At 44.6% G+C, this 15,435-nt stretch overlaps 9 non-coding genes across 9 annotated transcripts; all 9 read left to right on the top strand.

Moving 5' to 3' along the window:
• The first annotated feature begins 101 nt into the window (after positions 1-101).
• trnaq-uug (transfer RNA glutamine (anticodon UUG)) lies at positions 102-173 on the top strand. The gene has a single exon. It is a non-coding gene; the product is annotated as a tRNA-Gln (tRNA).
• A 645-nt stretch (positions 174-818) lies between these two features.
• trnaq-uug (transfer RNA glutamine (anticodon UUG)) lies at positions 819-890 on the top strand. The gene has a single exon. It is a non-coding gene; the product is annotated as a tRNA-Gln (tRNA).
• Positions 891-1,507: 617 nt separating this feature from the next.
• On the top strand, positions 1,508-1,579 carry trnaq-cug (transfer RNA glutamine (anticodon CUG)). Its single transcript has one exon. It is a non-coding gene; the product is annotated as a tRNA-Gln (tRNA).
• Positions 1,580-8,540: 6,961 nt separating this feature from the next.
• trnap-agg (transfer RNA proline (anticodon AGG)) lies at positions 8,541-8,612 on the top strand. The gene has a single exon. It is a non-coding gene; the product is annotated as a tRNA-Pro (tRNA).
• An 88-nt stretch (positions 8,613-8,700) lies between these two features.
• trnai-aau (transfer RNA isoleucine (anticodon AAU)) lies at positions 8,701-8,774 on the top strand. The gene has a single exon. It is a non-coding gene; the product is annotated as a tRNA-Ile (tRNA).
• Positions 8,775-8,867: 93 nt separating this feature from the next.
• Positions 8,868-8,940, top strand: trnaf-gaa (transfer RNA phenylalanine (anticodon GAA)). Its single transcript has one exon. It is a non-coding gene; the product is annotated as a tRNA-Phe (tRNA).
• Positions 8,941-9,010: 70 nt separating this feature from the next.
• trnaq-uug (transfer RNA glutamine (anticodon UUG)) lies at positions 9,011-9,082 on the top strand. The gene has a single exon. It is a non-coding gene; the product is annotated as a tRNA-Gln (tRNA).
• Positions 9,083-9,393: 311 nt separating this feature from the next.
• Positions 9,394-9,466, top strand: trnaf-gaa (transfer RNA phenylalanine (anticodon GAA)). The gene has a single exon. It is a non-coding gene; the product is annotated as a tRNA-Phe (tRNA).
• Positions 9,467-9,556: 90 nt separating this feature from the next.
• trnaq-uug (transfer RNA glutamine (anticodon UUG)) lies at positions 9,557-9,628 on the top strand. Its single transcript has one exon. It is a non-coding gene; the product is annotated as a tRNA-Gln (tRNA).
• Positions 9,629-15,435: the final 5,807 nt, after the last annotated feature.

Here is a 15,435-nt window from a genome sequence, read left to right on the forward strand (position 1 = left end):
GGGTTTCGGCAGAGGAACCACGTCCGCCTCTTTTAGTCTACCTGATTCCACCTAGCCTCATCGCTATCTCCGTCTCAGACAGCCAGCTAGCAGAGTGTGTTGGTTCCATGGTGTAATGGTTAGCACTCTGGGCTTTGAATCCAACGATCCGAGTTCAAATCTCGGTGGAACCTTTTTAGGTTCTTTGCGGAAGGGAGGGAAAAAACAGAGGTGATGCGCAACTGCTGACATGGCAGTGAAATTGACACTCTCAAACCGAGTCGGAATTGGGGAAACATGGGCTTAAAAAGCAAAGGCTTCATTTGCTCCTTGCTATCGTGCTTCATGACTCAATGACTTAAATCTCTGCTGCTCATGGGAAAAGGTGACACACGCCAAGGTTCCATGGTGTAATGGTTAGCACTCTTGGCTCTCAATCCAGCGAGCCGAGTTCAAATCTGGGTGGGACCTGCTTTTGCCAGGAATGTGTGCAGTACCTCGTTCGAAAAAACTATTTCGCCAGCACTGAGCCGCAAGAGCTCATCTAGGTAGTGCCCCTTGAAGGGGGGCGTAGAAAGGATCCCACTACCTCTCGCATGCTAAGTGAGCGCTCTACCATTTTAATTAATTCCCCTCGATGATGGAGAGGAGGTGTCCATCGCTCCCAAAGACAAAGACGAGGCGCGATCCCTAGCACGTGTGCAGGTGCTGCAGCGTGATTTCCAATGACCACAAAAAAGAGGCCGCATTTCCTCTGTGCTGGCAACTTTGCACTGGCTACCTTTTAATTGTAGATTTAATTAAAATATTGCGCTTTAAGCCAGCTAGTAGGGTGTGTTCGTTCCATGGTGTAATGGTTAGCACTCTGGGCTTTGAATCCAGAGATCCGAGTTCAAATCTCGGTGGGACCTGCTTTTGCCAGGAATGTGTGCAGTACCTCGTTCGAAAAAACTTTTTCGGCAGCACTGAGCCGCAAGAGCTCATCTAGGTAGTGCCCCTTGAAGGGGGGCGTAAAAAGGATGGACAGCACTGGAGAATGCAGGCATCGATCCCGCTACCTCTCGCATGCTAATCAACCGCTCTACCATTTGAGCTAATTCCCCTCGATGATGGAGAGAAGGTGTCAATCGCTGTCAAAGACAAAGACAAAGCGCGATCCCTAGCACGTGTGCAGGTGCTGCAGCATGATTTCCAATGACCACAAAAAAGAGGCAGCATTTCCTCTGTGCTGGCAACTTTGCACTGGCTACCCTTTAATTGTAGATTTAATCAAAAAATTGCACTTTGAATCCAGCGATCCGAGTTCAAATCTCGGTGGAACCTTTTTAGGTTCTTTGCGGAAGGGAGGGAAAAAACAGAGGTGATGCGCAACTGCTGACGTGGCGGTGAAATTGGCACTCTCAAACCTAGTCGGAATTGGGGAAACATGGGCTTAAAAAGCAAAGGCTTCATTTGCTCCTTGCTATCGTGCTTCTGGACTCAATGACTTAAATCTCTGCTGCTCATGGGAAAAGTTGACACACGCCAAGGTTCCATGGTGTAATGGTTAGCACTCTGGGCTCTGAATCCAGCGATCCGAGTTCAAATCTTGGTGGGACCTGCTTTTGCCAGGAATGTGTGCAGTACCTCGTTCGAAAAAACTTTTTCGGCAGCACTGAGCCGCAAGAGCTCATCTAGGTAGTGCCCCTTGAAGGGGGGCGTAAAAAGGATGGACAGCACTGGAGAATGCAGGCATCGATCCCACTACCTCTCGCTTGCGCCTTCTGCTTCCTACCGATTGAGCCAAAGTAAGCCCAAAGTAAGCCCACGTGAGCCAATCGTGTTTCTCTGCTGTGGCTTACTTTTGACCAATCGCGTTCTCTCCTGTGGCTTACTTTTGACCAATCGTGTTTCTCTCCTGTGGCTTACTTTTGACCAATCGCCTTTCTCTCCTGTGGCTTACTTTTGACCAATCGCGTTTCTCTCCTGGCTCTGCTCCTGTGGCTTACTTTTGACCAATCGGCGACCGCTATTATTAGGCAAGGCAAGGCAAGTTTATTTATATAGCACATTTCATACACAATGGTAATTCAAAGTGCTTTACATAGAAGAAATTAAAATAATCAAAAGAAATCAGAATAATTAAAACAGTTTGGAATAAAAGATAAAATACAGAAATAATCAAATGAAATCAGAATAATTAAAACATAAAATAAAATACAGTGCAAACAGTCGGACGAACAGTGGCACAGTGCTCATTCAGTAAATGCACAGTTAAACAGATGTGTTTTGAGTCTGGATTTGAATGTGACTACTGTAGGAGCACATCTGATCTCTTCTGGAAGCTGGTTCCAGCTGCGGCCGGCATAGTAGCTAAAAGCAGACTCGCCATGCTTAGAGTGAACCCTTGGTATTTCTAGCCGATGTGATCCTAATGATCTGAGTGATCTGTTGGGTTTATATTCACTGAGCATATCTGCAATGTATTGAGGTCCTAGGCCATTGAATGATTTATATACCAGTAATAATACTTTAAAATCAATCCTAAATGCAACTGGCAGCCAGTGTAAAGACCTGAGGACTGGTGTGATGTGTTCATATTTTCTGGTTCTGCTCAGAATCCTAGCAGCAGCGTTCTGTATGAGCTGCAACTGTCTTATGGTCTTTTTGGGAAGGCCAGTGAGAAGTCCATTACAATAATCCACCCTACTGGTGATGAAAGCATGCACAAGTTTTTCTAAGTCTTGACTGGAAACAAAGCATCTAATTCTTGCAATATTTTTCAGGTGATAATATGCTGATTTAGTTATTGCTTTGACATGACTACTGAAACTAAGGTCTGACTCTAGAGACACACCCAGATTCCTGACTTGATTTTTAGTTGTTTGACCCCTAGACTGAAGGTATGCGTTCACCTTGAGAACTTCATCTTTGTTTCCAAACGCAATGACTTCACTTTTGTCTTTGTTTAACTGAAGAAAGTTTTGGCACATCCAATTGTTTACTTCATCAATACATTGGCAAAGGGAGTCAATGGGGCTGTAATCGTTAGGCGATAGGGATAAGTAGAGCTGTGTGTCGTCTGCATAGCTATGGTAAGCGATTTGGTTCTTTCTCATTATTTGGCTCATTGGGAGCATGTACAGGTTGAATAGGAGTGGCGCAAGAATTGAGCCTTGAGGGACTCCGCATGTCATGGATGTCCACTCAGACTTATGGTCTCCTATACTCACATAATAACCTCTGCCTCCTAAGTATGACCTGAACCATTTTAGGACTATCCCAGAAAGCCCGACCCAGTTTTCCAGCCTGTCAAGAAGTATTTTGTGATCGACAGTGTCAAATGCAGCACTGAGGTCGAGTAGTACCAGCACTGATAATTTGCCTGTATCAGTATTTAAGCGAATATCATTTATTATCTTTATGAGCGCGGTCTCTGTACTGTGGTGCGGTCGGAAACCAGATTGAAAATGGTCAAAGTATCCATTCGAGCTTAAGAATTTGTTCAGCTGATTGAAGACAACTTTTTCAATGATCTTGCCTATGAAAGGAAGATTAGATATCGGTCTATAGTTGTTTAATATGGTCTTATCCAGATTGCTCTTTTTCAGGAGGGGCTTGACGACAGCAGTTTTCAGGGAGGTCGGAAAACTCCCAGAGAGAAGTGAGGCATTTACCACTTCCAGGAGATCTGCTTCTAAGCTGTGTAACACATTTTTGAAAAAAGATGTGGGAAGTGCGTCAAGGGCGCAGGTTGATGTTTTTAGTTGCTGTACGGTTTCTTCCAAAATTTTGCCATCAATTTCTTCGAAATCAGACATAGTGGCTACTTTCTCGTGCTGTTGTCTGATCTGCCTGACCCCAGCGCAACTCAAGGATGAGCTGATCACCTTTCTGATATTATTGATTTTCTCAGAGAAGAAAGAAGTAAACTCACTGCACTTTCTCACTGAGAGCATTTCACTGGGAATCTGGCTTGGGGGGGGGGGGTTGTCAGTCTCTCTACAGTAGCAAAAAGAGTGCGCGTGTCGTTTATATTGCTGTTTATAATATTCGAGAAAAAAGTCTGTCTAGCTTTGCTTAGTTCCTTATTGAAAGCATGGATGCTGTCTTTGTAGATGTTATAATGGACTACAAGTTTTGTCTTCCGCCACATGCGCTCTGCTTTTCTGCATTGTCTTTTCATATTTTTTCATTGTCTAGCATCTCTTCTTGACAGACACAGATCTAGCTTCAATGGCAGGAGAGATCAATATATCAAAGAAAATACAAAAATGATCAGACAGTGCTACATCCTTAATAACAATTGATGAAATGTTTAGACCCTTACTGATAAGTAAATCTAGAGTGTGTCCAGGATTATGTGTGGGTCCATGTACATGCTGAGTCAGATCAAAAGTTTTTAAAACAGTTTTGATTTCTTTTGCCATATTGTTTTCTGCATTATCTATGTGAATGTTAAAATCTCCAGCAATGGCAAAGCAGTCAAACTCTGAGGAAATTGTTGATAACAGTTCTGTTAAGTTCTCAGCAAAAGCTGGAGAGTATTTTGGAGGCCTGTAAACAATGATAAGTAAAATGCGTGGAGCACCTTTTAACACAATACCCAGATACTCGAAAGACGGGTAATTCCCAAATGATATTTGCTTACATTGATAGACATCTTTATACAGAGCAGCTAAACCTCCGCCTCTTCTGACAGCTCTGCAGACACTCATAAAAGTAAAGTTAGGAGGGGCTGTTTCATTGAGGACTGTTGCATTGCAACTTTCTTCTAGCCAAGTTTCATTTAGCAACATAAAATCCAGGTTGTATGTGGTTATTAAGTCGTTGACTAAAAGTGATTTATTTTTAAGTGAGCGGATGTTTAAAAGTGCTAACTTAACAGTCTTACTTTTTGTCCCCACAGCAATCTTGGTATGTCGTGTAATAGGCACCAGATTAGATGGGTTTGCTGTACGGCTTTTGAAGGCCTTAGACTTTCTATCATGTAATCGAACAGCAATAGAAAAAGATACAGGCACACTGGGTTCCCGCTTGTTCTGTAAACATTTGAGAAAGTTATTGTTATCATAGCGGGGACCCGACACATATCACTGAGAGCTGGTATCAGTTGTTTTTGGTTCACCTCGAGCCGCTGGAGGAGGGTGTGGGCCCTGGCGCTGTGGCAGAGGCCGAAGAGCTCTCACAGGAGGAGGGCAGGGAGGAGGGCAGGGAGGAGGGCCCTCTGTGGGCAGGGCTCAGCTGAGATTGTGTCCGTGAGCAGAGGTTGTTGTGGCTGAGTGGTGTTATCACAGTCCTTGTGTGATGTGTCAACCGCATGTCCATTCAGGTGCTGAAGTGAAATCCTGTGGTCATTCATAATGTATCCAGGTGTGTGTGTGTGCCATTCAGGTTGAGTGGATTGGTACACATTGCAGAAGGATGACGGAGGGAGAAGTAGATATTGTCCTTTAGCACTCTTGAACCAAGTTTGTTTGGGTGGTGGCCATCCTGTTGAAACAGTTGCCTCTGACTCCAGAAAAGATTGATGTTGTCAATAAAGTCCACTCCTTTTATATTGCAGGTTATTTGCAGCCATGTATTAAGCCCAAGCAACCGTGAAAACCTGTTTGTTCCTCTTGCTGGGAGTGGTCCACTGATGAATGTTTGAACTTTCAGTCTTTTAAGTGTTAAAAGTGTTTTAAGTGATTCTGTCTGTGTGCGATCACGTTCATCAAATTTGGGGATTCCTCATTCATTAATACTTCAAATCTGTTCTCAAGATGTATAGGCGGTGGTAGGAGACCAGTGTTTGCTGTCCTTGTCAGAGCCGTATCTGGGGTAGAGGATGCTACTGCAGTAATATGTGATGCTCGTGACAATCTGATGTCTCGAGTGCCTTTGGGTCTCGCACCCTGTTTGTGCCATCGATTAGTAAAACGATCGGCTTGTTTCTCTACACTCAGTATGGCCTGTCGAGAAGCACTAGATTCATGGGACTCACCGGCTGTATGCTGAGGATGTCCATGACGAAGCTCTGTTGTGTGTTCCGTCTGGTTTGGTGGTCCCGCAATTAACTTTGTTTCAAGAATTGCAATCCTTTGTAAAAGTCTGTGGCAGTTGGAGCAGCAAGTAGATTCCAGAGGAGGCATTTTCTTATCCTTATGAATGTAGGCAGTTGTGTTTTCTCTTCCCCGGAATGTAAGCTTTCAGTGGGAGGCTGGTCGAATAAAATAATAATAATAATTTTTGTAGTAATCCAAGCGTTTGAGCACTGTGCTGATTTGCTGAAGTTAAAATTAGGTGATAAAAGGAGATAAAATATAGAAATATAAAAGCGATAGAGCAAAGCGCGGAGCAGTAAGCGAGAGCGTCCGAACAGTAGCTGAGCAAGAAGTAGTCGTCATCAGTAGTAATTATCGTCATCTTTGCAACAGGTAAGTCTATTCTTCACGACTGTATAATCGATCATTATTTATTCATAAACAGTGTTTGTTTTTAGACAATTAAACATGCCAATAAGGCTAGCTAGCGTGTAATAGCACACGTTTTCTTCTGTACATGTGAACCTGCAACTTTACCATGATATACAGTAAAAAGATTTTTACTAAAACATTAAAAAAAAAGTTTAATTCATATATGTTATACTATACTATGTTATACACCAGTATACATATTTATGTTATCTTTTTAAATACTATGTTATACATATTTAAAAAGACATGAATAGGCAAAAACAAGTGTTTTTTTGTTTCAACAAATGATTCTCAACTATGTTATAAAAGATATACCAAAACAATTTGATATACCATTTTAAGTTTTAGATCTGTTTGATGATCATATTATTATGAATTGGCATAAACGCCTTTATGTTATATTTGGTGTTTCTTAGTAATCTCTGCCACAAAAGCTAAACAAAACAAAACGATTTAAGCATGGCATGATACCAGCAAGATTGTACCAAGAAGTGTTATTTATTTTCTTATTAATTAGTTCATCACACTATTTACAATTTGTACACAAGGCAATTCAAAGTGATTCACAGTTGTATAAAAAACAATAATGCTTATGCTCATAATAATAATAATCATTTATTATAATAATATTATAATAATTAATTACATAAAAAAACAAATGCTGTAGTAAAATACTTTCAGTTGGAATATGACAGCTATGTAACGTTCTGTTTATGCCTGTGTCCTTTCAGATTATGTATGCATACCCGGTTTTACGAAGAACCTCTGAGGGTCGACTCCTTATGGGGCCAACTGAGGAGGCCAATAGGAGGAAGATCGTGTTGGCAGGGAGGGCCAGGTGTAAAGAGGAGGTCCTGGCTGAGGCCACTGCCTTTGTGAGGCAGAATGGAGGGAATCCTGGAGACCAGTTCCTGGTTCTGGCTCACTGCAAGATCCAGTTTGGGAAACACCAGGGTCAGAGGTTCCTGTGGCTGCTGAAGAACTCACTGTGGTATGCCTGCTATCGGGTCAGCAGCATTTTGGGGTAGGAGGAGAGGGACAACCCGCTGTCGGACAACAAACACCTGTTCCTCAGATACACCTCGCAGATCAGGGAGGTAGGCGAGGCTGTAGAGGTGTATCAGAAAAAAACAGGCCATGCTGCAGGAGGCCCAGAGGACAGGAGACTCTGGATGTCTGATGGTGGAGTTTGGGGATTTTAAGGGTAGGTCAATAAAGGAGGTGTATGAGGACCCAAGCAAGGAGGCCCAGGCTCTCATCACCTACCTGAAGAAGGCAAAGGCCGGGCCTAACACCAATATGGCCCTTTTCAAAGCATACGTGCTGAAGAGGCAGGCTCCAGCCCACGTGCCCACCGCCACTGTGCCCACTGCATCTGTCCTCACTGCTGCTGTGCCCACTGCCACTGTGTCTGTTCCTCCTCCACCTACTGCCACTAAAAAGAGACACACAAAAGATTTTGTCTCCAGCCAAACCCTGTAAGTGGGTAAGTTTTTTCTTTTTTCTCCAGCCACTGCAGGCTCGAGAGGCCCTGCTCCTGCCCCGGCTCGTGCTACTGCTACTGCCCCTGCTCCTGCCCCTTATCCTGGTCCTCCAGCATTGTGGACCCCTGGCCAGGTGTCCCAGTCGCCTGCAGAGCTTCCTGTCCACTGGAAAGAGCAACTCCCATCTTTCCAGCAAGGCTTTCAACCCCTGTCCCTCTGCACCAGGACCATCCTCACTACAGCCACCCACAGGACTGCAGCGCCCTGCCCAGCCTCCTCTGCAGTCTCCTCCTCTGCACCCTGCCCAGCCTCCTCTGCAGTCTCCTCCTCTGCGCCCTGCCCAGCCTCCTCTGCAGTCTCCAACACAGCCTTCTGTCCAGCCAAGTGCTGCCTCTGCTCCTGCAACATCAACTGGGTCCAGTGTTGCAGACCAGGCTCCTGTAAGTAAGCTTCTCATTATTCGTGTGCAGGTCCTGCAGCGTGATTTCCAATGACCACAAAAAAAGAGGCCGCATTTCCTCTGTGCTGGAAACTTTGCACTGGCTACCTTTTAATTGTTAATTTAATCAAAAAATTGCGCTTTAAGCCATGGAAGCTGAAATGTTTGCGGCCCGACAGCAGCAGGGAGGATGTATGTTTCGGCTCGTTGGTCTAGGGGTATGATTCTTGCTTAGGGTGCGAGAGGTCCCGGGTTCAAATCCCGGACGAGCCCATTATTCGGCTTTGCTTTTAATCTCTTCAGCCTTATTAGGGCAACCAGGATATTTCTGAGCAATTGGGGATAAAATGTGCCAGAGAGAGGCCGGTTAGCTCAGTTGGTTAGAGTGTGGCGCTAATAACGCCAAGGCTGCGGGTTCGATCCCCGTACGGGCCAATCATTTTCTCTCTGGGACCTTCGCTCTGCTCTTCTCGAAAATGACGGGCGGTCTCCCATACTTCCATGCTGGCTAAACCACACAAGTACCTGGCCGAAATAGCTCAGTTGGGAGAGCGTTAGACTGAAGATCTAAAGGTCCCTGGTTCAATCCAGGGTTTCGGCAGAGGAACAACCTCCCCCTCTTTTAGTCTACCTGATTCCACCTCTCAGACAGCCAGTTAGCAGGGTGTGTTGGTTCCATGGTGTAATGGTTAGCACTCTGGGCTTTGAATCCAGCGATCCGAGTTCAAATCTCGGTGGAACCTTTTTAGGATCTTTGCGGAAGGGAGGGGAAAAACAGAGGTGATGCGCAACTGCTGACGTGGCGGTGAAATTGGCACTCTCAAACCGAGTCTGAATTGGGGAAACATGGGCTTAAAAAGCAAAGGCTTCTTTTGCTCCTTGCTATCGCGGTTCTGGACTGAATGACTTAAATCTCTGCACCTCATGGGAAAAGTTGACACACACGCCGAGGTTCCATGGTGTAAGGGTTAGCACTCTGTGCTCTGAATCCAGTGATCCGAATTCAAATCTCGGTGGGACCTTCATTTGCCAGGCTAAACAGCACAAGTACCTGGCCGAAATAGCTCAGTTGGGAGAGTGTTAGACTGAAGATCTAAAGGTCCCTGGTTCAATCTCGGGTTTCGGCAGAGGAACCACGCCGGCCTCCTTTAGGCTACCTGATTCCACCTAGCCTCATCACTATCTCCCTCTCAGACAGACAGCTGGGAGCGTGTGTTGGTTCCATGGTGTAATGGTTAGCACTCTGGGCTTTGAATCCAGTGATCCGAGTTCAAATCTCGGTAGAACCTTTTTAGGTTCTTCGCGGAAGGGAGGGAAAAAACAGAGGTGATGCGCAACTGCTGACGTGGCGGTGAAATTGGCACTCTCAAACCGAGTCGGATTTGGGGAAACATAGGGTGCTTCTCAATATCCCTCCTCGTCTCCTCGTTCCTCTGTCCTCCATCCTATGACCCAGAAACCGATCAAGCTCAGCCATCTTGAAGGACATCTCAATTCTCTAATTGCACCTCGAGGAGTGAGGAGGCTTTCAGAGGAGTCATGAGCGAGGATACACAGTTGTATCCTATGCGGAAGTGTTTTATTGACTAAACGTGACGCACGTATACATTCTCCTCCCCCTTCACATCGGTCACAATCTGTTTTAAAGTATACTTTACGTTTGCAGTTTATATAAACCACACATTACACATATTTCAACAGGGTATCTTGCTTTATTATTATTTATTATGAATTTCTTAAATAAACAAACTGCAACAACATGAGGGCAGATCCTTTGAGCGCTGCTGATGACGCTATGAAGTGACGCTCGAGTGATCAAGTATTCCAATGTATAAAAAAGCTTTCATTCGATTCCTCCATCCTCATGTTTGTCATTCATTACATTATTTTGAGCACAAGAAGATTTTTTACTAAAACCTTTAAAAAAAAGTTTAATTCATATATGTTATACTATACTATGTTATACACCAGTATACATATTTATGTTATCTTTTTAAATTCTATGTTATACATATTTAAAAAGAAATGAATAGGCAAAAACAAGTGTTTTTTTGTTTCAACAAATGATTCTCAACTATGTTATAAAAGATATACCAAAACGATTTGATATACCATTTTAAGTTTTAGATCTGTTTGATGATCATATTATTATGAATTGTCATAAACGCCTTTATGTTATATTTGGTGTTTCTTAGTAATCTCTGCCACAAAAGCTAAACAAAACAAAACGATTTAAGCAGGGCATGATACCAGCAAGATTGTACCAAGAAGTGTTATTTATTTTCTTATTAATAAGTTCATCACACTATTTACAATTTGTACACAAGGCAATTCAAAGTGATTCACAGTTGTATAAAAAACAATAATGCTTATGCTCATAATAATAATAATCATTAATTATTATAATATTATAATAATTAATTACATAAAAAGCAAATGCTGTAGTAAAATACTTTCAGTTGGAATATGACAGCTATGTAACGTTCTGTTTATGCCTGTGTCCTTTCAGATTATGTATGCATACCCGGTTTTACGAAGAACCTCTGAGGGTCGACTCCTTATGGGGCCAACTGAGGAGGCCAATAGGAGGGAGATCGTGTTGGCAGGGAGGGCCAGGTGTAAGGAGGAGGTCCTGGCTGAGGCCACTGCCTTTGTGAGGCAGAATGGAGGGAATCCTTGAGACCAGTACCTGGTTCTGGCTCACTGCAAGATCCAGTTTGGGAAACACCAGGGTCAGAGGTTCCTGTGGCTGCTGGAGAACTCACTGGGGTATGCCTGCTATCTGGTCAGCAGCATTTTGGGGGAGGAGGAGAGGGACAACCCGCTGTCGGCAAAACAAACACCTGTTCCTCATATACACCTCGCAGATCAGGGAGGTAGGCGAGGCTGTGGAGGTGTATCAGAAAAAACAGGCCATGCTGCAGGAGGCCGAGAGGACAGGAGACTCTGGATGTCTGATGGTGGAGTTTGGGGATTTTAAGGGTAGGTCAATGAAGGAGGTGTATGAGGACCCAAGCAAGGAGGCCTACCTGAAGAAGGCAAAGGCCAGGCCTAACACCAATATGGCCCTTTTCAAAGCATACGTGCTGAAGAGGCAGGCTCCAGCCCACGTGCCCACCACCACTGTGCCCACTGCATCTGTCCTCACTGCTGCTGTGCCCACTGCCACTGTGTCTGTTCCTCCTCCACCTACTGCCACTAAGAACAGGCCACTGCTGGCGACCAATGTGAAGGCCCTGTTGGCGCGGGGGAAGCATTTATCTGCTTCACAGCTGGCACAAAAGATTTTGTCTCCAGCCAAACCCTGTAAGTGATTTGCAAGCTTTAAAATCATTACAGTATATATTATGCAGTATATATGTCTAACAAAAATACGTGTTCAACAGCTGCAGGACCACGTGTACCACCTGTGTCTGAGTCCGCAGCCCGGAGACAGCTCTTTACATGTGGTGAGTATCACTTAACGCATACAAGTGTGTTGGTGACATGTGCTTAGTGTTTTATGTTATTTTACAGACTCTGCTGCTACGGATTTTTTTGAGGAGGAAGATGACCTGGAGATGGCAACTGTAGCCTCGCAAGCTGAGGAACAACTTCCTCAAGGTATGTAAATCTTAAACAATATTTTACAAACAATTACAAATAAAACAAAACAGTCTTTTTTAAATGACATATTATTTTATTTCACAACACAGATGTAGCGACAATGAGTCTTACATTAAATTAGCTCAAATTATATATAGGGAATTTAATAATTAATCATGAATGATTAATATATTGCACATTACAGTTAAATTATCGAAGCTGAAAATAGATCGATTGTATATATGAATGATCACCATAATGGGTTATGGTTCGTCATTAATATATCAATAGTCTTATTACAGATTGATTATATGAGATAACCTTAAATGGAATTAATTTAGTTATCGAACAATCTGTTTGTCCAGCAAACGGCCGTAATATTAACATCAATTTTCAACAAAAATTATCTCTTTCTTATAATTCCAAAAAAGCTATTTTCTGGCCAGGAAAAATCACCTTCTTGTTATTATAAAATTTAGGTTACTGAAATAGCAACGAATTGTAAAGCTTTGTAGCTAAAGGGTCGAACACTTCATTGACTTTGTAAAAATGAGCACTTTAGACAATTAGCAATCAAGAATATAATGGTTTTAATAAAAAGAACCTTACCTACTTGCCACGGAATAGGTGGTTTTCGGACACCTCTAGTGGGCGATAGAGAGCATATTGCCCCATGACCCCCCCCCCCCCCCCCCCCCCATCCCACGAACCCACTATTTGTCCAATAACCCACTATATTGGGCAAATGACCCAAACCCACCCCCCACACACCCCCCCCCGTCCCACGGACCCACTATTTGTCCAATAACCCACTATACGGCGCAAACTTCACGTTGACCCCCCCCCCCCCCCCCCCCCCCTCAGGTCTAAGTCTCTTCACCCTCTATCAGAATCCAGAGTTTCGAGAAGATCGGAGCACCAAGTCCCATCCCATAATTCCACTGACCGCGAAACCACTATTTTTACAACGTTTTTTTCGGGTCGAGATTTTGAGTTCCTCTAATCTTCAAGAAACTCTGGATTCTGATAGAAGGTGATGAGACTTAGACCTGAGTGCAAAAATGGAGGCTCTAGACCCTTCCTGACCAGAGCTATGGACATCCCACGTAGCATTTATTACATTATAAAAAATAGTGGGTTCATGGACAGTGGAATTCTGGGATGGGACTTGGTGCTACGGACTCTGGGGGGCCCCTGAGTGCAGTAAAATGGTTTTCATCATGACAGCAACTTTAATTCAAATGTCTATCAGAGAAACTCTCTGAATCCCCATTCAATCGATGGCACGTGGGATTGTGTCCAATTACAGCTTATTGCATGAAGGCCGGGGTTAGTACTTTTCAAAAACAGTGGGTTATTGGACAAATAGTGGCTTCGTGGACAGTGGAATTATGGGATGGCACTGGGTGCTATGGACTCTGGGTGGCCTGCTGAGTGCAGTAAATTAGTTACCATCATGACAGGAACTTTAATTCAAATGTCTATCAAAGAAACTGTCTGAATATCCCCATTCAATCGATGGCAGGTGGGATTGTGTCCGATTGCAGCTTATTGCATGAAGGCCGGGGTTAGTACTTTTCAAAAATAGTGGGTTATTGGACAAATAGTGGCTTCGTGGACAGTGGAATTATGGGATGGCACTGGGTGCTATGGACTCTGGGTGGCCTGCTGAGTGCAGTCAAATAGTTACCATCATGACAGGAACTTTAATTCAAATGTCTATCAAAGAAACTGTCTGAATATCCCCATTCAATCGATGGCAGGTGGGATTGTCAACAGGAAGTTTGCCCAATATAGTGGGTTATTGGACAAATAGTGGGTCCGTGGGATGGGGGGGGGGGGGGGGGCAACGGGAAGTTTGCCCAATATAGTGGGTTATTGGACAAATAGTGGGTTCGTGGGATGGGGGCGTGGCCCGGGAGTGGGGGGGGTGGTCCCGTGACTTTTGGTAAATATAGTGGGTCATTGGACAAATAGTGGGTTCGTGGGACGGGGGCGTGGCCAGGGAGTGGGGGGGGTTGGGTCAACCGGAAGTTTGCGCCATATAGTGGGTTATTGGACAAATAGTGGATTAGTGGGACGGGGGCGTGGCCAGGGAGTGGGGGGGGGTGGTCCCGTGACTTTTGGTAAATATAGTGGGTTATTGGACAAATAGTGGGTTCGTGGGACGGGGGCGTGGCCAGGGAGTGGGGGGGGGGGGGGGGGGCTCAACGGGAAGTTTGCGCCATATAGTGGGTTATTGGACAAATAGTGGGTTAGTGGGACGGGGGGGTGGGGGGGGGTGGGGGGGGGTCTGATCACTCTAGTGGTCAATCGGACAAAAAGTGGGTTAGTGGGACGGGGCACGTGTGGCGCCCCACCAAGGACGAAGGCAGAACTGCTTAGGGTGGCCTCGGGCTTCGGGGCACTCCCGTCGGGCCCCTGAGGGGGTCGGGGCACCGGGGAGGGTCGGCCTGCGGCGTCGGCCGACCCCCCGAAATATCGGGGGGTCGGCGCGCTCGTCCGCCAACCACCGTCCGATTCCCATCGGCCCAATGACTGAATGGACGCTTTTTATTTTTATGGACTAGCTAGAGTGAGATAGAGGATGAGAAAGTGAAACTGACGGTCAGGATGAGAGAGATCACCGAGTTGATCGCAGCATGGCAAAAATCACAGACAATAACCCTTAGAGAGGCAACAAGAAATCACATCAATCAAATCAAATCAATAACCTATACTTGCGTATATGGTTCTCTTTGTGTTGCTGAGGAACGCAGAGTCGTATGCGTGTTTGTCCTTCGGTGCTATAGGCTTGTTCTCTCTTGTCTTCCGGGGCGAGCAGACTCGCGGGAAGTTTTAAAGGTTCACCGAACGTGAAGTTACCAAGGAAATAGTTCAGAGTTCATCTCCCTCGGGAGGGAGAGGCGAAAATGAAAATAAAACTTAGTAAAGAAAGGAAAAGAAAAGAAACGCGGTGTAAAACTCCCTAAGGAGCCATGGGACCGGAAACCACTCACAGGGAAAGTGCTCTCTTGAGAAACTCCTGTGTCAGTTTCTTATAGAGAGGAGGGGTTCACGCCTGCTTCGCGTATGTGACCCAATCATCTTAGAGCATCTCGAGCGGGAAAAGTTCTTCTTTGTCTTGTCAGGATAATTGATGATGCTATAAATTTTTTTCATTTCTAGCCAGAAAGATTGTACACACAGAACAATACATTTTACTGTAATATCCTGTGTATGACTGGTTTAGTCAAAACAAGACGGTCAAACCGGTACCAAGAATGGCCGGAACGAGTAGAAGAAACATAAAGTTACATTCATATGCAGAATTACACACATTTAATGTTCACTCACACGACTATAAAGCCATAATACCGGCTACCATGACCTAGGAAAGATCAAATTCATGTTTATACATTTCTTAAGTGGTTATACTTATAGAAAATATAAGATTGCAGAGTCTATTAGTCTTTCTTCATCAGAATTCAAGTGGGAGCTGTGATTCCCTTGGAATTCCTTTTGGGGGTCA

This window comes from Siphateles boraxobius, unplaced genomic scaffold (assembly GCF_051911475.1).
Source record: "Siphateles boraxobius isolate OS27281-9 unplaced genomic scaffold, OSU_SipBor_1 269, whole genome shotgun sequence".
Lineage (NCBI taxonomy): Eukaryota > Metazoa > Chordata > Actinopteri > Cypriniformes > Leuciscidae > Siphateles > Siphateles boraxobius.